Source organism: Pseudophryne corroboree, chromosome 9 (assembly GCF_028390025.1).
Source record: "Pseudophryne corroboree isolate aPseCor3 chromosome 9, aPseCor3.hap2, whole genome shotgun sequence".
NCBI lineage: Eukaryota > Metazoa > Chordata > Amphibia > Anura > Myobatrachidae > Pseudophryne > Pseudophryne corroboree.
Genome location: NC_086452.1, coordinates 233322360 through 233346486, shown reverse-complemented (window position 1 = coordinate 233346486; position 24127 = coordinate 233322360). Strand labels below are relative to the sequence as shown.

Here is a 24127-nt window from a genome sequence, read left to right as displayed (position 1 = left end):
TCCCACCTGCCGCACAAGCTCAGCACCATCTCCCACACCCATCCTGCCCAGGGACACGCACCATGGCCTCACATACAGCTGCACCCCACACACCCCTCCCATCATCTGTGCATCCACCTTCCCCACCACGGCCGGCCCGACACCCGCAGCGCACACCACCGATAATCCCCCATCCGCACAACCTCTGCCCCACCTGTCATATTGCAGGCGCGCCACTGGCACACAGTCCTGCAGCACGCCGTCCACACCACGGCCGCACACCCCGCACCCGCCCACCCCACAACCCCAGCACAAACTGTCTCCCGACCCAGCCAACAGTGTTCCGCCAGCCCCTCTCACCACAACACCGGGAACACCTGCACTTCCACAACCTCGTCACCCGCACCTGTCTGTCTGCCGGCGACAGGGCTCTCGCCGCTCCTGCCCCCAGCTCCATAGAAACAAAGTCTCTCCCCTCCCAGCTGCTCTCCAGGTGCAGTCCCTCTCACCACCATGCTGCCTGGGGGACTGCTCAGCTGTGTGCCCCGGGGTGCAGGGCCGGCGGTTGAGCAGATCACACTGCAGCTGTGTGCCCCGGGGTGCAGGGCCGGCGGTGGAGCAGATCATGCTGCAGCTGGGTGCCCCGGGGTGCAGGGCCGGCGGTGGAGCAGATCATGCTGCAGCTGGGTGCCCCGGGATGCAGGGCCGGCGGTGGAGCAGATCACGCTGCAGCTGTGTGCCCCGGGGTGCAGGGCTGGTGGTAGAGCAGATCACGCTGCAGTTGTATGCCCCGGGGGGCAGGGCCGGCTGTGGAGCAGATCACGCTGCCGCTGTATGCCCCGGGGTGCAGGGCCGGCGGTAGAGCAGATCACGCTGCAATTGTGTGCACCAGGGTGCAGGGCCGGCAGTGAAGCAGATCACGCTCCCGCTGGGTGCCGCGGGGTGCAGGGCTGGCAGTGAAGCAGATCACGCTCCCGCTGGGTGCCGCGGGGTGCAGGGCCAGCGGTGAAGCAGACCACGCTGCAGCTGTGTGCCCCGGGGTGCAGGGCCGGCAGTGGAGCATATCACCCTGCAGCTGGGTGCCCCAGGGTGCAGGGCTGGTGGTGGAGCAGATCACGCTGCAGCTGTGTGCCCCGGGGGGCAGGGCCGGCGGTGGAGCAGATCACGCTGCAGCTGGGTGCCCCGGGGTGCAGGGCTGGTGGTGGAGCAGATCACGCTGCAGCTGTGTGCCCCGGGGTGCACTGCCGTCGGTGAAGCAGATCGCGCTGCAGCTGGGTGCCCCAGGGTGCAGGGCCGGCGGTGGAGCAGATCACACTGCAGCTGGGTGCCCTGGGGTGCAGGGCCGGCGGTGGAGCAGAGCACGCTGCAGCTGTGTGTGGAGGTGATGGGCTCGTGGGATGCCGGTCCACTGTCCACCTGACGGGGCCACGGGGGAGGCAGTAGCGGGCGAGCTGAACGTGCTGCTGCTGTGTAAGAAGGTGACTCTCTCAGGACCTTCTCTGGATAGAGACACCGAGGAGCGGAGGAGGAGATGGAGCCGGTGTCGAGCATACTGCAGCAGTGTGGGGAAGTGCTGGCCCATGGGAATGCCGGGACCCAGCACAGCCACAAGTGGTGAGTGTGGACAGGAGTGCAGTCGCTGTGTCTGTATATGGCCATGCTGTACAGACCACTATCCTGCTGTGTGTATAGGACCCCATCCACCACCCGCGGCACTTTCAGACCCCATCCCCCACACCACCGCACTTGCCTCTATCCCACCCGCACCACCCATGCTTCTCCCCCCCACACGGCACCTCCCAACCCCCTAACCCACCTGCAGCACCCCCCACCCCACCCATGGCATCCACACACCCCCACACCTGCCCCTCCACCACCTGCAGCACCTCCGGACCTCCTTCACCATCCACCGCACCCCCCTGCAACCATCCCCTTCTCCACCCGCTGCGCCTTCAGAACCCCTCCCCCATCCCCAGCAGCCCTGCACCTGCCCCTCCCCCACCCACCACAGCCCCTCCCCTCTACTATTTACACCGCCTCCAGACCCCCTCCCCCATTCGCAGCCCCCCCACCCCTACTGACACCCTCACCCCTCCACCCGTAGCATCTACAGATATCCTCCCACACACCACAGCATCCCCCGCACCCCTCCCTTCCCCACCCGTGCCACCCTCCCCTACCACCCACGGACCCCGTCCCCCACCTACCCCGCAACTGCCCCTCCAACACCCGTGGCAACTCCTCACCCCCTCCCACCCGCACCACCCATGCTTCTCCCCCCAACATCGCACCTCCCAACCCCACCTGCAGCATCCATGCACCCCCGCACCTGCCGCTCCACCACCCAAAGCCCCCCTTCCCCTCACCCATCCGCACACCCACTCCCCGCATCAACCCCCTTCCACCCGTACCATCTACATACACTCTCTCCCACATCGCAGCAACCCTTGCAACTGTCCCTTCCCCACCCGCACCGCCCTCCCCTCCCCCACCCTTGACACCCCCACAACCCCCTCCCCTACCGCCCTAAACCACCTGCTGCAACACCCTCCACCACCCGCGGCACCCCCTCTCCCCCACCCGTGTCATCCACGCACCACCCCTCCACCACCCACAGCACCTCTGGGCCCCCTCACCCATCCACACAACCCCCACAACCAGCCCCACTCCTGTCTAGCTACCCCTCCCAACACCACCTCCAGACCCCCTCCCCCATCCACTGCCCCCACGCTCCCTCCCCCGCCCTCAGTACCTCCCGACCCCCCCTCACTCACCCGCACCCCCCCATCCACCACCTCCACCCCTGGCATCTACAGACACCCTCCCCCATCCACAGCAACCCCCACAACTTCCCTATCCGCACCCCTACCCATCCGCCCCCCTTCCACAGCATCTACACACATCCTCCCCCTTCCGGGGGCCCCTCTGCACCTGCCCCTCACCCACCCATGGCACCCCCACACCTGCAGCACCTCAGAAAACCACACATGCCCTTCCCCCAGTCGCGCCACCCCCGCCCTTCCCCCACCCATAGCACCTCCGGACTCCACTCCCCCGCCCATCCCCACCCGCAGCACCTCCAAACCCCCTCCCCCATCCCCCCCTCCACCTTTTTAGGGGACGTGGCCTATCAAAAAGGGGGCATGGCCTCGCGGCAAGTGTATGTTTGAGAAAAAAGTCGGATTCTCCCCTTGCCTGTCTTCCTCGGCTCTCCTGTCACTATAGATGGCTACTTCCTCTCCTGTTCTCAGCCACTAGTATCTGTCCCTGGCCCCTTGCTGCTGACGGGGTCTACTGTCGTCCCCCCCCTATTCACACCATCACACCCACTTCACCCCGCCCAGCTGACACTACCCCTTCCCCCCTCCCAATTGCTGATGACAAAGCCCTCCCTCCAACTGAGAAGTAGCCTCCTCTCTGCTGCAGATCAGCTGATGCTGCAGTGAGCTGAGTTCCAGAACTTTACTGCATCTCAACTGACAGAAGTCATCAGCTGATGAGCGTTCAGAGGAACTCATGGATCACTGATCATAGAGCAGATATATATATTTTTTAACCATCTTTTCTCAGTGATCAGCTTGTGGTCTATTTAGGGTCCAGATCAGAGCAGGAGCAGGGGAAACTGGGGCAAACCCTGCTTAATGTTATATCTAGGTAGCATTATTATCGCATCCCCTAACCTACGGTATTTTTTTCACAATTTCCCTTAATGTGTTTGGCCAGAAGAATACAAGAATAAGAAATGGGATTTGCTTTCGGACTTGGGGTCAGATTTCACAAAAATAGCTTTTTTCATATTATTTTAGTAAGAATAATTTTGATAAATATTTCCATTTCTATGTTATCTGCTTCAGTACACTTCTGTCATGGGCCCTCATTCCGAGTTGTTCGCTCGCAAGCTGCTTTTAGCAGCATTGCACACGCTAAGCCACCGCCTACTGGGAGTGTATCTTAGCTTATCAAAATTGCGAACGAAAGATTCTCAAAATTGCGAATAGACACTTCTTAGCAGTTTCTGAGTAGCTCCAGACTTACTCGGCATCTGCGATCAGTTCAGTCCGTTTAGTTCCTGGTTTGACGTCACAAACACACCCAGCGTTCGCCCAGACACTCCCCCGTTTCTCCAGCCACTCCCGCGTTTTTCCCAGAAACGGTAGCGTTTTTTCACACACTCCCATAAAACGGCCAGTTTCCGCCCAGAAACACCCACTTCCTGTCAATCACATTACGATCACCAGAACGAAGAAAAAACCGTGAGTAAAATACCTAACTGCATAGCAAATTTACTTGGCGCAGTCGCACTGCGGATATTGCGCATGCGCATTAGCGACTAATCGCTCCATTGCGAGAAAAAAATAACGAGCGAACAACTCGGAATGACCCCCATGGTGTTTATCATATATTTTCACTTTCACTAACAATTGTGTATTCTGTGGAATCCTATCATTCCCATTGTTCCTAATCTAACAGGCTCTATTACAGCATACTGTAACATTGCAAACAGTTTTGCATTAATACTACAGTACAAAACTCATTTACGACATGAAACTAGAGATGAGCGCCTGAAATTTTTCGGATTTTGTGTTTTGGTTTTGGGTTCGGTTCCGCGGCCGTGTTTTGGGTTCGACCGCGTTTTGGCAAAACCTCACCGAATTTTTTTTGTCGGATTCGGGTGTGTTTTGGATTCGGGTGTTTTTTTAAAAAAACACTAAAAAACAGCTTAAATCATAGAATTTGGGGGTCATTTTGATCCCATATTATTATTAACCTCAAAAACCATAATTTCCACTCATTTTCAGTCTATTCTGAATACCTCACACCTCACAATATTATTTTTAGTCCTAAAATTTGCACCAAGGTCGCTGGATGACTAAGCTAAGCGACACTAGTGGCCGACACAAACACCTGGCCCATCTAGGAGTGGCACTGCAGTGTCACGCAGGATGTCCCTTCCAAAAAACCCTCCCCAATCAGCACATGACGCAAAGAAAAAAAGAGGCGCAATGAGGTAGCTGACTGTGTGAGTAAGATAAGCGACCCTAGTGGCCGACACAAACACCGGGCCCATTTAGGAGTGGCACTGCAGTGTCACGCAGGATGTCCCTTCCAAAAAACCCTCCCCAATCAGCACATGACGCAAAGAAAAAAAGAGGCGCAATGAGGTAGCTGACTGTGTGAGTAAGATTAGCGACCCTAGTGGCCGACACAAACACCGGGCCCATTTAGGAGTGGCACTGTAGTGTCACGCAGGATGTCCCTTCCAAAAAACCCTCCCCAATCAGCACATGACGCAAAGAAAAAAAGAGGCGCAATGAGGTAGCTGACTGTGTGAGTAAGATTAGCGACCCTAGTGGCCGACACAAACACCGGGCCCATTTAGGAGTGGCACTGCAGTGTCACGCAGGATGTCCCTTCCAAAAAACCCTCCCCAAACAGCACATGACGCAAAGAAAAAGAAAAGAAAAAAGAGGTGCAAGATGGAATTGTCCTTGGGCCCTCCCACCCACCCTTATGTTGTATAAACAAAACAGGACATGCACACTTTAACCAACCCATCATTTCAGTGACAGGGTCTGCCACACGACTGTGACTGATATGACGGGTTGGTTTGGACCCCCCCCAAAAAAGAAGCAATTAATCTCTCCTTGCACAAACTGGCTCTACAGAGGCAAGATGTCTACCTCATCATCACCCTCCGATATATCACCGTGTACATCCCCCTCCTCACAGATTATCAATTCGTCCCCACTGGAATCCACCATCTCAGCTCCCTGTGTACTTTGTGGAGGCAATTGCTGCTGGTCAATGTCTCCGCGGAGGAATTGATTATAATTCATTTTAATGAACATCATCTTCTCCACATTTTCTGGATGTAACCTCGTACGCCGATTGCTGACAAGGTGAGCGGCGGCACTAAACACTCTTTCGGAGTACACACTTGTGGGAGGGCAACTTAGGTAGAATAAAGCCAGTTTGTGCAATGGCCTCCAAATTGCCTCTTTTTCCTGCCAGTATAAGTATGGACTGTGTGACGTGCCTACTTGGATGCGGTCACTCATATAATCCTCCACCATTCTTTCAATGGTGAGAGGATCATATGCAGTGACAGTAGACGACATGTCCGTAATCGTTGTCAGGTCCTTCAGTCCGGACCAGATGTCAGCATCAGCAGTCGCTCCAGACTGCCCTGCATCACCGCCAGCGGGTGGGCTCGGAATTCTGAGCCTTTTCCTCGCACCCCCAGTTGCGGGAGAATGTGAAGGAGGAGATGTTGACAGGTCGCGTTCCGCTTGACTTGACAATTTTCTCACCAGCAGGTCTTTCAACCCCAGCAGACTTGTGTCTGCCGGAAAGAGAGATCCAAGGTAGGCTTTAAATCTAGGATCGAGCACGGTGGCCAAAATGTAGTGCTCTGATTTCAACAGATTGACCACCCGTGAATCCTTGTTAAGCGAATTAAGGGCTCCATCCACAAGTCCCACATGCCTAGCGGAATCGCTCCGTGTTAGCTCCTCCTTCAATGTCTCCAGCTTCTTCTGCAAAAGCCTGATGAGGGGAATGACCTGACTCAGGCTGGCAGTGTCTGAACTGACTTCACGTGTGGCAAGTTCAAAGGGCATCAGAACCTTGCACAACGTTGAAATCATTCTCCACTGCGCTTGAGACAGGTGCATTCCACCTCCTATATCGTGCTCAATTGTATAGGCTTGAATGGCCTTTTGCTGCTCCTCCAACCTCTGAAGCATATAGAGGGTTGAATTCCACCTCGTTACCACTTCTTGCTTCAGATGATGGCAGGGCAGGTTCAGTAGTTTTTGGTGGTGCTCCAGTCTTCTGTACGTGGTGCCTGTACGCCGAAAGTGTCCCGCAATTTTTCTGGCCACCGACAGCATCTCTTGCACGCCCCTGTCGTTTTTTAAATAATTCTGCACCACCAAATTCAAGGTATGTGCAAAACATGGGACGTGCTGGAATTTGCCCATATTTAATGCACACACAATATTGCTGGCGTTGTCCGATGCCACAAATCCACAGGAGAGTCCAATTGGGGTAAGCCATTCCGCGATGATCTTCCTCAGTTGCCGTAAGAGGTTTTCAGCTGTGTGCGTATTCTGGAAACCGGTGATACAAAGCGTAGCCTGCCTAGGAAAGAGTTGGCGTTTGCGAGATGCTGCTACTGGTGCCGCCGCTGCTGTTCTTGCGGCGGGAGTCCATACATCTACCCAGTGGGCTGTCACAGTCATATAGTCCTGACCCTGCCCTGCTCCACTTGTCCACATGTCCGTGGTTAAGTGGACATTGGGTACAACTGCATTTTTTAGGACACTGGTGAGTCTTTTTCTGAGGTCCGTGTACATTCTCGGTATCGCCTGCCTAGAGAAGTGGAACCTAGATGGTATTTGGTAACGGGGGCACACTGCCTCAATAAATTGTCTAGTTCCCTGTGAACTAACGGCGGATACCGGACGCACGTCTAACACCAACATAGTTGTCAAGGCCTCAGTTATCCGCTTTGCAGCAGGATGACTGCTGTGATATTTCATCTTCCTCGCAAAGGACTGTTGAACAGTCAATTGCTTACTGGAAGTAGTACAAGTGGGCTTACGACTTCCCCTCTGGGATGACCATCGACTCCCAGCAGCAACAACAGCAGCGCCAGCAGCAGTAGGCGTTACACGCAAGGATGCATCGGAGGAATCCCAGGCAGGAGAGGACTCGTCAGAATTGCCAGTGACATTGCCTGCAGGACTATTGGCATTCCTGGGGAAGGAGGAAATTGACACTGAGGGAGTTGGTGGGGTGGTTTGCGTGAGCTTGGTTACAAGAGGAAGGGATTTACTGGTCAGTGGACTGCTTCCGCTGTCACCCAAAGTTTTTGAACTTGTCACTGACTTATTATGAATGCGCTGCAGGTGACGTATAAGGGAGGATGTTCCGAGGTGGTTAACGTCCTTACCCCTACTTATTACAGCTTGACAAAGGGAACACACGGCTTGACACCTGTTGTCCGCATTTCTGTTGAAATAGTTCCACACCGAAGAGCTGATTTTTTTGGTATTTTTACCAGGCATGTCAACGGCCATATTCCTCCCACAGACAACAGGTGTCTCCCCGGGTGCCTGACTTAAACAAACCACCTCACCATCAGAATCCTCCTGGTCAATTTCCTCCCCAGCGCCAGCAACACCCATATCCTCCTCATCCTGGTGTACTTCAACACTGACATCTTCAATCTGACTATCAGGAACTGGACTGCGGGTGCTCCTTCCAGCACTTGCAGGGGGCGTGCAAATGGTGGAAGGCGCATGCTCTTCACGTCCAGTGTTGGGAAGGTCAGGCATCGCAACCAACACAATTGGACTCTCCTTGTGGATTTGGGATTTCGAAGAACGCACAGTTCTTTGCGGTGCTACTGCTTTTGCCAGCTTGAGTCTTTTCATTTTTCTAGCGAGAGGCTGAGTGCCTCCATCCTCATGTGAAGCTGAACCACTAGCCATGAACATAGGCCAGGGCCTCAGCCGTTCCTTGCCACTCCGTGTGGTAAATGGCATATTGGCAAGTTTACGCTTCTCCTCCGACAATTTTATTTTAGGTTTTGGAGTCCTTTTTTTACTGATATTTGGTGTTTTGGATTTGACATGCTCTGTACTATGACATTGGGCATCGGCCTTGGCAGACGACGTTGCTGGCATTTCATCGTCTCGGCCATGACTAGTGGCAGCAGCTTCAGCACGAGGTGGAAGTGGATCTTGATCTTTCCCTAATTTTGGAACCTCAACATTTTTGTTCTCCATATTTTAATAGGCACAACTAAAAGGCACCTCAGGTAAACAATGGAGATGGATGGATACTAGTATACAATTATGGACGGACTGCCGAGTGCCGACACAGAGGTAGCTACAGCCGTGAACTACCGTACTGTGTCTGCTGCTAATATAGACTGGTTGATAAAGAGATGTCGTAGTATGTATGTATGAAGAAGAAAGAAAAAAAACCCACGGTTAGGTGGTATACAATTATGGACGGACTGCCGAGTGCCGACACAAAGGTAGCCACAGCCGTGAACTACCGTACTGTACTGTGTCTGCTGCTAATATAGACTGGTTGATAAAGAGATGTCGTAGTATGTATGTATGAAGAAGAAAGAAAAAAAAAACCACGGGTAGGTGGTATACAATTATGGACGGACTGCCGAGTGCCGACACAGAGGTAGCCACAGCCGTGAACTACCGTACTGTACTGTGTCTGCTGCTAATATAGACTGGTTGATAAAGAGATGTAGTAGTATGTATGTATGAAGAAGAAAGAAAAAAAAAACACGGGTAGGTGGTATACAATTATGGACGGACTGCCGAGTGCCGACACAGAGGTAGCCACAGCCGTGAACTACCGTACTGTACTGTGTCTGCTGCTAATATAGACTGGTTGATAAAGAGATGTCGTAGTATGTATGTATGAAGAAGAAAGAAAAAAAAACCACGGTTAGGTGGTATACAATTATGGACGGACTGCAGAGTGCCGACACAGAGGTAGCCACAGCCGTGAACTACCGTACTGTACTGTGTCTGCTGCTAATATAGACTGGTTGATAAAGAGATGTCGTAGTATGTATGTATAAAGAAGAAAGAAAAAAAAAACCACGGTTAGGTGGTATACAATTATGGACGGACTGCCGAGTGCCGACACAGAGGTAGCCACAGCCGTGAACTACCGTACTGTACTGTGTCTGCTGCTAATATAGACTGGTTGATAAAGAGATGTAGTAGTATGTATGTATAAAGAAGAAAGAAAAAAAAACCACGGGTAGGTGGTATACAATTATGGATGGACTGCCGAGTGCCGACACAGAGGTAGCTACAGCCGTGAACTACCGTACTGTGTCTGCTGCGACTGGATGATAAATAATGATATAAAAAATATATATATATATCACTACTGCAGCCGGACAGGTATATATATTATATAATGACGGACCTGCTGGACACTGTCTGTCAGCAGAATGAGTTTTTTATAGAATAAAAAAAAAAACACCACACAAGTGAAGTCACACGACGAGTGTTTAACTTTTTCAGGCAATCACAATATAGTATACTACTAACTATACTGGTGGTCAGTGTGGTCAGGTCACTTGTCAGTCACACTGGCAGTGGCACTCCTGCAGCAAAAGTGTGCACTGTTTAATTTTAATATAATATGTACTCCTGGCTCCTGCTATAACCTATAACTGGCACTGCAGTGCTCCCCAGTCTCCCCCACAATTATAAGCTGTGTGAGCTGAGCACAGTCAGATATATAATATATACATAGATGATGCAGCACACTGGGCTGAGCAGTGCACACAGATATGGTATGTGACTGTCTTGTACTCCTGGCTCCTGCTATAACCTATAACTGGCACTGCAGTGCTCCCCAGTCTCCCCCACAATTATAAGCTGTGTGAGCTGAGCACAGTCAGATATATAATATATACATAGATGATGCAGGCATGCAGCACACTGGGCTGAGCAGTGCACACAGATATGGTATGTGACTGAGTCACTGTGTGTACCATTTTTTTCAGGCAGAGAACGGATATATTAAATAAAACAACTGCACTGCTGGTGGTCACTGTGGTCAGTCACTAAACTCTGCACTCTCTTCTACAGTATCAGCCTCAGGTCAATCTCTCTCTCTCTCTCCTAATCTAAATGGAGAGGACGCCAGCCATGTCCTCTCCCTATCAATCTCAATGCACGTGTGAAAATGGCGGCGACGCGCGGCTCCTTATATAGAATCCGAGTCTCGCGAGAATCCGACAGCGTCATGATGACGTTCGGGCGCCCTCGGGTTAACCGAGCAAGGCGGGAAGATCCGAGTCGCTCGGACCCGTGAAAAAAAACATGAAGTTCGTGCGGGTTCGGATTCAGAGAAACCGAACCCGCTCATCTCTACATGAAACACATTTACAATATACCTCCTATACAGTATGTCACAATTTAGATGGGACAGTGCTGTTTGTTTGAAACTGTCCAGCTGTCCTGACACGCTGAGCATGTTGGAAAGTGTTCTGCCCACCATGGCTCTGCACAGCTAGTGTAAAAGATGGTGTTAAAACTGTGGGGCTAATTGTTTGGCAAATATGCTAATTACATTAATAACTGTTCCTATTTATACCCCTTTCACACTGCCAATGCCGGATCCCACCCGGGAATTGGAAACGGGTGCTTCCCGGGTGGGATCCGGCATTGGCAGTTGCTGCAGGCTTCTCCGACCTGGTAATATGCCGGGTGGGTTGCCATAGCAGCGGGGGCGGAGCCAGCAGCAGGGGTGGAGGTGGAGGCGGTGCTGGGAGATGAGATCATCTCCGCACCGCCTCTCCCTGCTGTAGTAAACGGGTCCCGGGACGCATCGACCCGGGAGCCTGTTTACGCAGCCACTGACCCGGTATTAAACCCGAGTATAACACTGCTTTATTCCCGGGTTGAATTGCTGGGTTAGGCGACCCGCGATTTCGGCTATGCCCCTTTCACACCTCACGCAGACCCGTGTCGACCCGGCAATATGCCGGGTCAATACCGGGTTATTTGTGCAGTGTGAAAGGGGTATAATTTACAACTCACAAAGGTAGTTTAAACATTTTTTTCAAGAAGTACAAATCATCTTTTTACGCTAAATTAAGATTTTTTTTAAAATGTATGTGTCAATACATATCATGTAGACACACACAATAGGGTTGGGTTGGCCTCATGACCGCCGGTCACCATACCATGATCCCGGCATCAAGATGGCCGGCCGTGGGGGGTGGGTGAGCACAACAAGCCCCTTTCAGGCTTGCTGCGCTCGCCAATGGTTCAATATCCACTCTTTGAGTGTCGTGTGTCGTGGAGGAATAGTCCCTGCTAGTCGGCATTCTAAGATTCTAAGAGGGTGGGATGTAGCTGGAGGTATTGTGACTGCCGGTCACATAACTACATCCCATACGATACTGTAGAAAGCATGGTAGACATGGGACTTTAGCTGGGTACACACTATATGATATATTGTGCAATCTTGGTACTTTCAAACAATCTGCACGATCATCATATATGTAGTATCTTTGAAGATAGTGTATGTGCATTAGCTAGATGAGGTAGTGTACCTTTAAGAATCTGGCTGCACAGATGAACATGTGATCAGGAAGTAGAAGGAAGAAGAAAGTAGAAGGAGAGTAAGTAGAAGGAGCAGCATGTGGAGTTGATGTCTGTAACCATGCAAGTATTACTTACTAATAAGAAATAAAATACATAATCTTCATACTGCATGATTCATTGAAATAAAGAGATGTACATCAGGACATAACAACTGGCGACGAGGATAAACTTTTAACTACTGTATTTACACTCAGCTACTGTACATTCCTTGTAAATCTAAGGAAATCAAGTCTACACATAGACAATCTTCACAGCAGTTTAAATCCAGGCGAAAGACAGTGTGTTGTGTGGATCAACATTCTACAGTGGATCCGCCTGCAGAATCATCTGATAGTGATGACAAATCAGAAGGATTTATCTACATGATTCATCAAGTTGGAAAAAACAAGGTCAGTCCAAAAACTGCCATGACTCTAAAACACACTTCTGTTGACTTTCTCATAGATTCCGGTGCTTCTGTAAATATAATGGATGATACCAGTTTCAAGAAGCTGCATGGCAGAGTAATTTTGAATCCAATATCTGTGAAAATATTCACATGTGGTAATAAACGACCTCTTCCACTAAAGCAGTGGTTCCCAAACTGTGTGCCGTGGCTCCCTGGGGTGCCTCGGGACACTTGCAGGGGTGCCCTGGGTTGGTGGTCCAGGACCAATTCAAATTATTTATGGTCAATATAAAAGGCAAAACCAGTGCTGGCGGCTGCCAGTCATAAAATATGGGGACAAACAGAAGCAAATATTGTCCCTCACCACACAACTGACCCTAAGGATGACCTATAAACACAGTATACTTAATGTAATATTTCTTTCTAAATTTCTCAATAAGAAATTATTGGCCTAGGGGTGCCGTGAAAAAAATTCTGATACTCTAGGGCGCCGTGATTCAAAAAAGTTTGGGAACCACTGCACTAAAGGGTTATTTTGACATCATTGCACGCAAAAATGACAAAAGCTGTATTTTATGTCACTAAGTATGCAAGAGGTAATCTTTTGGGATTGGACACTGCATCAGAGTTGGGTCTTATACAAATTGTGGCACACACTCATGATTCCGCTCATGTCTTACATGACCCTTCCAATCTCACTCCTGTCCTACATGACCCAAAACCATTACAAAGTGATGTGGATGTTTTACTACGGGAGTATGATCATCTTTTTCATGGCATTGGAAAACTTAAAGACTAACAAGTTCATCTTCACATTGATCACTCAGTTATCCCAATTGCTCAAGAACATCGGCATTCCTATCAACATAAGGAAGCAAGTGGAAGAATAAATTAAGGCCCTTGAAGACTTAGATAAAATTGAAAAGGTATCTGGTCCAACACCATGGGTATCCCCTATTGTGATAGTGCCCAAACCAGGTCAACCAAATGCAGTGAGAATATGTGTTAATATGCGTCGTCCTAATGTTGCCATTAAAAGAGAGCGCCATATTACTCCTACTATGGATGATATCATACATCGATTCACAGGTGCAAGTTTCTTTTCGAAATTGGATTTAAATAAAGGTCATCATCAACTGGAACTTGATGAAGAGTCACGGCAAATAACAACATTCTCAACTCATGTTGGGTTACGACGATACAAACGGCTATCATTTGGAATCGTATCTGCAGCAGAGGTGTTTCAGAATGCTATCCATCAGGTTATACAGTCAGTTCCAAATGCCATCAATTACTGTGATGATATCCTGGTTTTTGGAGCAACACGCCAGGAACATGATGTAGCTCTGCGTCAAGTGTTGCAGTGTCTTCAAGCCAACAACTTAACATTGAATAAAGATAAATGCATATTTCTTCAACAGAAGCTCACATTTTTTGGGCATATCTTTTCTAAGATGGAGTTGGTCCTGATCCACAAAAAGTCCAGGCTATCACAAATATGTCCAAACCTGCTAATGCTGGTGAGGTCAAGTTGTTTCTTGGGATGACTAACTATTGCTCCCAATTCATTCCAAATTACGCTACTCTGACTGCCCCACTTAGGGAACTCACAAAGAAAAATGCAAAATTCATATGGACTTCCTCTCAATCACGAGCATTTGATGACATAAAATGATGTCTGCAGGATAGTGTCACAATCTCATATTACAACACTGACTGGAAAACAGAACTTATTGTGGATGCCAGTCCAGTAGAGCTCGGAGTTATCTTGACTCAGGTGAATACACATGGGGATCATCATATTGTAGCATGTGCAGTTTGACAGAGGTGGAAAAACATTACTCTCAACCAGAAAGGGAAGCTCTTGCAGTAGTCTGGGGTTGTGAACGCTTTCATCTCTATCTATACGGCATTGACTTTACCATCCAGACTGATCATCAAGCCCTAGTGACACTTTTTGGAAATCCAAACAACCGGCTAGGATACAACGATGGGGCTTACGTTTGCAGGCATACAATTTCTCCATCATTCATAGAGCTGGTGCTGACAATCCCTCAGATTACATGTCCAGACATCCTCTGCCTTCTGACATATCGCAGTCTACTTCAGTGGAGGAATATGTGAACTTTATTATTAACAATTCGATTCCTGATTCACTTACTACTGCCAACATCAAAGAGGCTCCTTCTGCAGATAAAGTTTTGTCAGCAGTAAAACACTGCATTATTTCCAATGATTGGCGACTGGGACAGTTTTTATTTTCAACTGATGAGGAACAAGAATTCCGAACAATTCATAAACATTGTCAAGAACTTACTGTACATGATGATTCAATCATTCTCAGAGGTGGCAAAATTGTTATTCCAGCTGTTTTGAGAAAGAGAGTAATTGATATTGCCCATGCCAGTCATTTAGGAATCGTAAAGACCAAACAACTATTACGTGAAAAGGTATGGTTTCCCTCCATGGAGCAACTTGTTGAAGTGGAAATCCGTAACTTTATGACATGCACCCTTCTTTCTATGCAAACTAGCAGTGAACCATTGTGGATGACTAATCTACCTGACAATGTCTGGGGAAATGTCGATGTTGATTTCTATGGACCATTATACAATGGTAAATACGTACTAGTGGCTGTGGATGAATATTCAAGATATCCTGTTCTTGAAATAATATGTTCAACATCTGCCACATCTGTCTTACCAGCGTTGGATAGAATATTTACTACTTATGGATTTCCAGGAACAATAAAGACTGATAATGGTCCGCCATTTCAAGGTGATGATTTCAGCAAACATTTTGGAATTCGACATCAAAAAATCACTCCCCTGTGGCCACAGGCTAATGGTCTTGTTGAACGTTTCATGCGTAATCTGGGAAAGCAAATAAAAATTTGTAAAGTATCCCGAATTCCAATTCAACAATCTTTAAATCAATTTCTCAGACAATATCGCTCAGTGCCTCATTCCGCAACAAATGTCCCTCCTGAAAAGTAATCAGATCCACTCTTCCAGAAATCCATTTGACTCCTTCATCTAGAGCTCATCAGATTAGACAGAAGGACTCTGCCAATAAACAAAAGGCTAAACAATATGCAGACCGGAAAAGGAGAGCTAATGTTTCGGACTTACAAGAAGGAGATCGTGTTCTGGTGAAACAAAAAGTAGTACGTAAGGACATGACTGCTTTTCACCCAAGTCCACTGACTGTAGTGAAAAGGAAAGGAACAATGGTTGTTGCAGGAAATGACCATCACACTGTGACAAGGAATGTGTCCCATTTCAAGGAGATATTCCCATTTTTATCTTCTGATGCAACAAGTCAAGATGATATCAACATACCACCTATAACATCCTCAGCACCAAGTGATTCTATTGTGTCTGTTCCTTTGAGTGAATGATCATATACTCAGATGAAAGCAGGCAGAGTCATTAAACCTCATACAAGACTTATTGAGCAGATATGACTTTCATCTTAAAGCTCATAATTTGTTGTTCAAAAATCTTTTCCAGTGTAATGTGTATTGTATATTGTGTGTTAATGTTCATGCTTCAATTCAGTCAGCATATTGTTGTATGTTTAATTGGTTGAATGTAAAATCAATTTTATGGGGTATATTCAATTAGCAGCGATAACGGACTTTTTGCGTGAAAAGTCCGGTTTTCGCGCGAAAAAACGGACCTTTCCCGCGAAACGCAATTACAGCTTATTCAATTTTCCTGGAAAATTTATCGGTGATCATTTTTTCACTAATTTCACTTTACCTACTCTGAAGCAGGTGAAAAGTTGGGAAAAGTCACTATTTTAAGGTAAAAATGTTTGGATATGGTACAGAACTCCTGGGATACCCCCCTTAATGACTAATTAGGCACGTTGAGGTTTTTAATTATTTTTATTTGGCCAATAATGACATGTAATTTTTGGGGTGAAAAAGTACAAATTGATGGAAATTGGGGTTCAAGGTATGGGACAGGTATATTGGGGTGCTTTATGAGTGGGACGTGTTTTTAGGCTTGCAGATGGGAGTAATCGGTCTGTTTCCACTTTTTTTTAAAGTACCCTAAAATGACCCAAATATATACTTATACCCATTTTCATGTACCCCAAATTTAATTTAATTTTGCTCAAAAAAACTTGCTTTCTATAATTTTTTTGCATTTAAAAAAAAATGCATATAACAGCCATTTCACACAATTTAAGTCCCCAAAAACGCTCTAATGTGATCTCTAACACACTTCTCTTCTGTTTTCCTATGTTAGTTTAGCATTTTTTGGGGTACAAGCTGATTTCTCCATTTTCACCTGCACTTTTCACTGCAAGAATTTTCACATGAAACCCGTTTGGAATTAAATAGGTTGAAAAACGGAGCATTTTCGCAGCAATTTCGGGTGGAAAATTGCCGCGAATTTGCGGATAATTGAATACCCTAGTTTGTGTTTTAAAGAAATATATTAATTTACATATATGAAAGGAAGGGGTAGATGTATTATCTCTGAAGATAGTTTATGTGCATTAGCTAGATGAGGTAGTGTACCTTTAAGAATCTGGCTGCACAGATGAACATGTGATCAGGAAGTAGAAGGAAGAAGGAAGTAGAAGGAGAGTAAGTAGAAGGAGAGCAGCATGTGGAGTTGATGTCTATCTGTAACCATGCAAGTATTACTTACCAATAAGAAATAAAATACATAATCTTTATACTGCATGATTCATTGAAATAAAGAGATGTACATCAGGACATAACAATATAGTGCAGGGGCAGAGTGGCAACAGGGCTAACCAGGAAGATTCCCTGTAGGCTGACGTGTCTGAGGGGCTATTTTTGTGTGTTGTCATGTGGCCCCACCCCCCACATTACAGGCCACCCAACGCACTCAGTACACTGCATTCAGGGGCGGTTCTGGTGGAGCTCAAGCTCAAGGCGCCCAAGACAGTACAGGGCGCCGCAGCTCGACTCCGCCGGAACCTCCGCCTGGCCGCACGCAGCCACAGCTGTCAGTCACTGCGTCTGCTCTCTACCTCCCTCCCTCCTCCCCTCAGCGTTCCTTGACTTGCGTGTGACGTCGTGACCTCACACGCACGGGCGGCAGACCCGCGGAGATGCGACCAGACTCCGAGGGACAGCAGAGATGGTGCAGTGGCAGCAGCAGTTGGGGCACAGCTACAGGAGGCACAGCTACAGGGGGCATAACTGTGGCCACGCCCTTCCCTATGAAGCCACGCTTCTAGTTATTGCTGCGCACATTCGCGTGCACTATGTTTGGCCTATGGGTGTATGTGTGTGTGTGCGTGGGAGGGGGGCGCCAAATGAAACTTTCGCCCTGGATGTCACAAGGTCTACAAACAGCACTGGCGGCCACGCCCCCAATTCAGTACATGGGAGGGGGGTGTTGAAACATACCTTGCTCCAGGCACCATGACACCTTGCTACACCTCTGACTGCATTGTCTCCGTTCATTCTGTTATTCCATCTCTGCAGTACAGAAACTCTGCCGTCCGGTGATGCTGCCATGGCTACACGGCATATTATACGTCTTGTGCTGCACATGTTGGGCGATTTCTACAAAATTTTCAGGGCCACTTTCAGTTCCCTGGTTTGCAGCAAAAGACACAAGGAAGGCTGCATTTTTGGATACAATTAGGCCCTATGAGGAGGGATCCTGCCCCCCACAACAGACCCTACTCCCTCATCAGACTGCACCCCCATTAGGGCTGCTTCCTTTACTTTCCTGTGCTGGTTTTCCATCCCAATCTATCATTCATATCCATCATTTTGCGCTTTGCCTTGTTGAATGTTATGCAAATCCAATGAGACGATTTCACGGATGATGCAGTATTGTTACATGCAGAGGTGTAGCTAGGTGCCATGGTGCCCAGAGCAAGGGTATGTTTCGGCACCCCCTCCCCTGTACTGGCTTGGGTGCATGTTACATTTGAAAATGAAAAATATTTAAAAATCCTAAATCGATGACAGGGCCGGTTCTAGACCTTGTGGATCACAGGGCGAAGGTTTCCTTTGGGCGCCCTCATGTTTAAAATAGGGGTGCGCAGCAAAAATATAGGGCATGGCTTCATGGGGAAGGGGCGTGGCCACAGCATAGTACCAATTCAGATGACACCTTACTGTATTGTCCGCTATTCACATTATACAGCACAGTATTGTCCGTTATTCACATTACACCACAGTAGTGTCCGTTATTAACATTACACCAATCAGTAGTACCCCTTATACACTTTACAGCACACAGTAGAGTCCCGTATACACATTACACAACACAATAGAGCCACTTACACATGTTATGCTGCAGTAGAGCCGCTTATACATGTTACTCTGCAGCTTATAATGCAGAGAGAGTTGCTGCAGCAGCTGGGACATAGAGAGGTGCTGCAGCAGCCGGGGCAGAAAGAAGTGCTGGAGCAGCTGGGGCAGAGAGTGGTGTAGCAGGACAGAAGTAACCCTGCTGCACAGCTACAAGCAGACAGTGAGACATATAAAGAGTGTGGGCAGATCTCCGGCCTGAGCCGGCTGTCAGTGCTTCCTGCTGTCACCTCTGGCCTGTCCTGTTTCCTACCTAGTATCAGAGTCCAAGTCAGTGTGTGCTTTTCCTCCTCCTACTATGCGGCTGCCCCTACAGCGGCCTGCGGTTTATTGGGCAGAGTGAGGGGGGGGGGCACACCCTCTAACTTTTACGGCGCCCGGAGCTCGAGCTCCACTGGAGCCACCCTCGCTACACCCCTGGTTACATGAAGCATGTAACGATCTACTGTATAGTGTTGTTGTATGATACATCATGTAGTGTGGGCCTAATTTATGTTTGTATGCAATTGCCGATGGTCATGCAACGGAGTGGGAGACTGAGCAGGTACTGCGATTTCAAGGGGCCACTGCTATCTTCTTCACACTGAGGATTTCATGGAGAAGTGATTGGCAAGAAGTGACCTTTTGTAGGTGGTAACGGGGAGTGATAGCAAAAACTCAGGCACGTTGTGGCCTATTTTGGGACGTGTTTCTGCCGTCATCTGCTCGTTTGTGAATTACATGGTGCCTGCGCTGCCACTTCTGTTAGCCATACGTCTGCCATTAGCCTTCATATTCCTCATTTTTGCATTTAGGTTCGGAATGTGTACACAATTGCTAATGAGTTTGTGATGGCTCAGGTGGGCTTCTCTTTTCATTTGTAGGTGGCAGCTTCACTTTCTAACATTAGCAGCTCGGTAGCCTAGAAAATCGCAATTGCATTTGTGTAAAAATATGGATTTGGCGCTATGAACAGTGATGCGATATATCATTAAATCACATCATCGCATCACTGCACTGCAAGGTCATTTAGGTGTGTATCCAGCTTTACAATCACATATATGGTGCAAATGAATTTCCTTCCAGCCATTTGTAGACACATTGGAGGATTTACCGCAAAGCAACCAAAGCCGCTGCTTAGGGCCCAACAGGACCTGGAGGCCTCTCCACTGTGCTGAATATTCATGCTAGGTTATTCTTTTCTACATGTGGCCCCTGTTCAAGGTGCGCTCTGTGCGGTCTCTTTTACACTTACTGCCCCAGTAGTAGCAGGCTGGCTATAGGATCCAGCGTCACTCTGCAGGAAGCCATAATCTCTGACCCAATGTGTGTCTTCCTGCTCAGCTGCTCTACAGCATCCTGCGGGCCTCCCCACTGTGTGTGCTGAGGCAATGAGACAGTACTTAGGATTGTCATCCAGCTATAGTATCTCCAGGGGCTCGACTGAGGGAAAGGATGTGCTGCCAGTCTATCTGCCAGGACTCTGGTAAGACCCTGGAGATCCGGATGTCTGTGGTGCACCTGTGGTACATTTATGTTAACTGGGCAGAGGGCATAGATACAATATTTAACTGTCACTTGGGCACTCTCTCCTGAGTAACCCATTATGTAGTGCTGGTCCTGCGTCTCTGTATAATTAAAGTGTAGTTTCCTGTAATGATTAATGCAGTATACAGGCAGAGGCTGACACGGGTCGGGAGGGGGCTTGCCAATGGCTTTAGAACGCCGTTTGCGGAGTACGGTCCGGACAACGCAGGCATGACCGGAACGTTGGGGGCGGGCCACAGCTGTGTGATGTCACGCGAAGACGCTGCGACCCGGGACGCGGCGGGTAGCTCACTGCCAGCGCGCTGGAGCTGCGCTGGGAGGGAGCTACTCACCGGGTGCAAAAGCATAGCTTCCATGTGATGCTTTTGCACCCGTGTGGGGAGGAAGGGGCAGAGCCAGACATGCGGGGCGGACTAGAAACTGATTATAGATGTGCTAAATTTAGCACATCTACATTCAGATCTGAATTAGGGGCTAATTAAGACCTGATCGCTGCTGTGCGTTTTCACACAGCAGGCGATCAGGTCTGAACTGCGCATTCGTATGCACCGCAATGCACAGGCGCGACGGACCCCAGCAATGGGGATTGTCGGGCAGCGGCGGGATGGTTCTAAAATTCCAAACACACGAGCGATCACAAGGAGATTGACAGGAAGAGGCCGTTTGTGGGTGGCCATAGGCAAATATGGGGGGGGGGAGGTTCCAGTTGCACGGAAATCCAGCACTTCTTGGCAATTGGCTCAATTTATGACCATGGCAAAGGTATATAATACGATTACTAGAGCTGCCACCACATCATGCAGTTTAAGGGACAGAGCAAAGTTGCTGCACATGCCTAGTGGTATCAGCTTCTTCTACCAAGTTTGTTGTGTGTGTGTCCTCTAAGCGGGTCATTCCGAGTTGATCGTAGCTGTGCTAAATTAAGCACAGCTACGATCGTAAACTCAGACATGCGGGGGGACGCCCAGCACAGGGCTAGTCCGCCCCACATGTCTGTCCGCCCCCCTTCACCTCCCCAACCCCCCCCCCCCCCCCCGCGCGCACAAATACAAAAGCATTGTATCTGTGTAGCAACTCCCGGCCAGCGCAGCTCCTGCGGCTGGCCGGGAGTTGTGTGTCACTGACGCTGGCCATAGCGGCTGCGTGATATGTCACGCAGCCGCCGCGCCACGCTCCCCCAACGGTCCGACCACGCCTGCATTGGCCGGTCTGCGCCTACTAAATGGCGGCTTAACGGCGCAGTTCAGCCCCCTCCCGCCCAGCGACCGCCTCTATCTCAGAGGCGATCGCTGGGCACCAACGACTGCCATGTGCTGACGCACTGCGGCACCGGCGCATGCGCAGTTCCGACTAGATCGCTGCCCCTCCTACCCAGCGACCGCCTCTATCTCAGAGGCGATCGCTGGGCACCGACGACTGTCATGTGCCGGCACACTGTGGCACTGGCGCATGCGCAATTCCAACTCGATCGCTGCGCTGCGACAAACTGCAGCGAGCGATCGGGTCGGAATGGCCCCTCCAAGTCCTCAGACCAGAGAGTAGCTACCAGGAAGAAGACACAGGAGCCTTACCATGAGGTGGGAGAATGTGTGCTTAGAAAGTGCAGTACTGGTTCTATTATGTTTGTGTATCTAATTATTTTTTTTAATATAGTATGTTTAACCTTTTCCTGACCACTTAATTTATTTATATTAGTTAAATATGTTTGATACAGCCTTAATTGGGGTGTGAGCTACTTTCGGAAAATAAAACCTCTGAAGGAGCTCCCCCCTCCCCCCAGTGCGCGTGCATTTCTGCGAAAGTGGGTGTGGCCTCACAAAAGTGGGTGTGGCCTTACAACTACAAGTAATGCCCGCTTCCGCGTAGTGCCAGATACACAAATAATGCTCCTCAGTAGTGCCAGATATTCAAATAATGGCTATCAGCAGTGCCAGATACACAAATAACGCCTCCCAGCAGTACCAGATACACAAACCCTTGCTGGCTTCTTCTACTTCTGCCGGTGCTGCTCCTCCTGTATGAGGAACGGAAGGGGAGGAGAGCGCAGTGCGCGCCTCTCCTGTAAAGTCCGGAGAGCGGCTGCGGTGAGGGTGACAGAGTCTCCAGCGGCGGTGGGCATTTAAAATATGGTGCCGGAAAGTGAGCCAATCAAAACTCGCGGTCTGACAGCCAATCAGGTGCCGCTCCACGAGCTCTGATTGGCTGACGGCCAGCACCATATTAAAAATGAAGGGAGGAGGAGTGCCAGTGACTGCCCAAACCTGTGCACTCTGTGAGATAACAAAAATACTACAGCAAGCTACCGGTAACTCGCAAGCTACAGGTTGGAGATCACTGCTATAGACCATCCATGGTGTTAATCATTAATACTGTATTCTGTACACTATCCAGTGTATAAAAATGTTTACATTAATGTCCAGGGTCATTATTAGGTTCTTCTACATCTCCAGTGTTCCGCAGAGTGGGAAATTGTGGATTGCATTTGAAACCTCCCCTCTAGAAATCCTGCGTTTGCTACTGGTGGCAACTGACCGTTTTTGGGGAGTGTCCTGGAAAACACAGGAGGGACCCGGCGTTTGGAGGGAGTGTTTCAGACGTCAGTTCAGGCCCCGATCATCGTACTAGAAGAGTAAGTCCTGGGCTGCGCAGAGACTGCACAAAATTAGTTTGTGCAGCTTTGCTACACATCCGAACGCACACTAGCGCAGCCCCTCCCCCTATAGGCAGTGACTACCTGGTCACATGGATGCAAAAAACGCACCCTAGCGATCATGTCTGAATTAGCCCCTTAGCAGCATATAGGGAGGATGTAGTGCAGTGTAGTGTAGTGATGTAGGGCATGCATATTGTGGGGGGTAGTGTAGTGCAGCATATTGGGGTGGTGTAGTTATATAGTGTAGCACTGAGGAAGGCGTAGTGATGTAGTGCAGCATATTGCAGGGTGTAATGTAGCGATGGTGTGCATAGCTTAATAAGTCATAGTGATGTAACGTAGTGATGTAGTGCAGCTTACTGGTGGATGTAGTGTAGTGATGTAGTGCAGTGTTAAGGAATGCAAAGTGATGTAATGTAGTGATGTAGTGCAGCGTATAGGAAGGCGTAGTGATGAATACCCCCAGTGCGCATGGGGGCACAAAGTGGGTGTGGCTTCATGTGAGGGGGTATGGCTAAGTATCCCACCCCCGTTTTTGTCACTCAGGTGTCCGGGAGATGTGGGCTGCCCCGGAGACTGGCATGTCTACAGTGCTGGCTTCTACAGGGTGACAGGTGACAGGTTGCGGCACATAATGTTACATTGCAGCATCCAACTCTTGTCACTGAACTGGAGCAGGCACCTTGGTGTCACCCCTCGGCACGTGACAATTGGTGCGGGCTGCATCTCCCTTTTGACACCCAGTGCCGTAACCAGGTGTGTGCGGAGTGTGCCTTGCACACAGTGCACTCGCGGAGGGAGCTCATTATTGGTCATGAAGATTTTCTCTGCTGCGGGGTCAGCCGGGAGCCATGACACCGAATGCCTTCCTACAGCTCTGGAGCATTCCCCTTGCCTGCCCATGCAGCCCCGCCTCCCAGTCCAAGTCCAAATGTACCTCTCTGGTACAGTGATGTCTCCCCAGCCCCCCCCCCCCACCACCACCTTCCCAGAATGTCGGTGCAGGCGCAAGATCATAATGCACGTTATTCTGGGACCGGAGTCAGTGGTGGAAGCGACGGCGTGTACCGCGCGGTGTTCTACATGCGCTCGCC

General features: G+C 49.3%; 1 protein-coding gene across 4 annotated transcripts in view; it reads left to right on the top strand.

The window, feature by feature from the left end:
• Positions 1-24127, top strand: part of LOC134957932 (complement factor H-like) — a 1300757-nt gene that overhangs the window by 610232 nt on the left and 666398 nt on the right. The gene's annotated exons all lie outside the window — the stretch shown is intronic.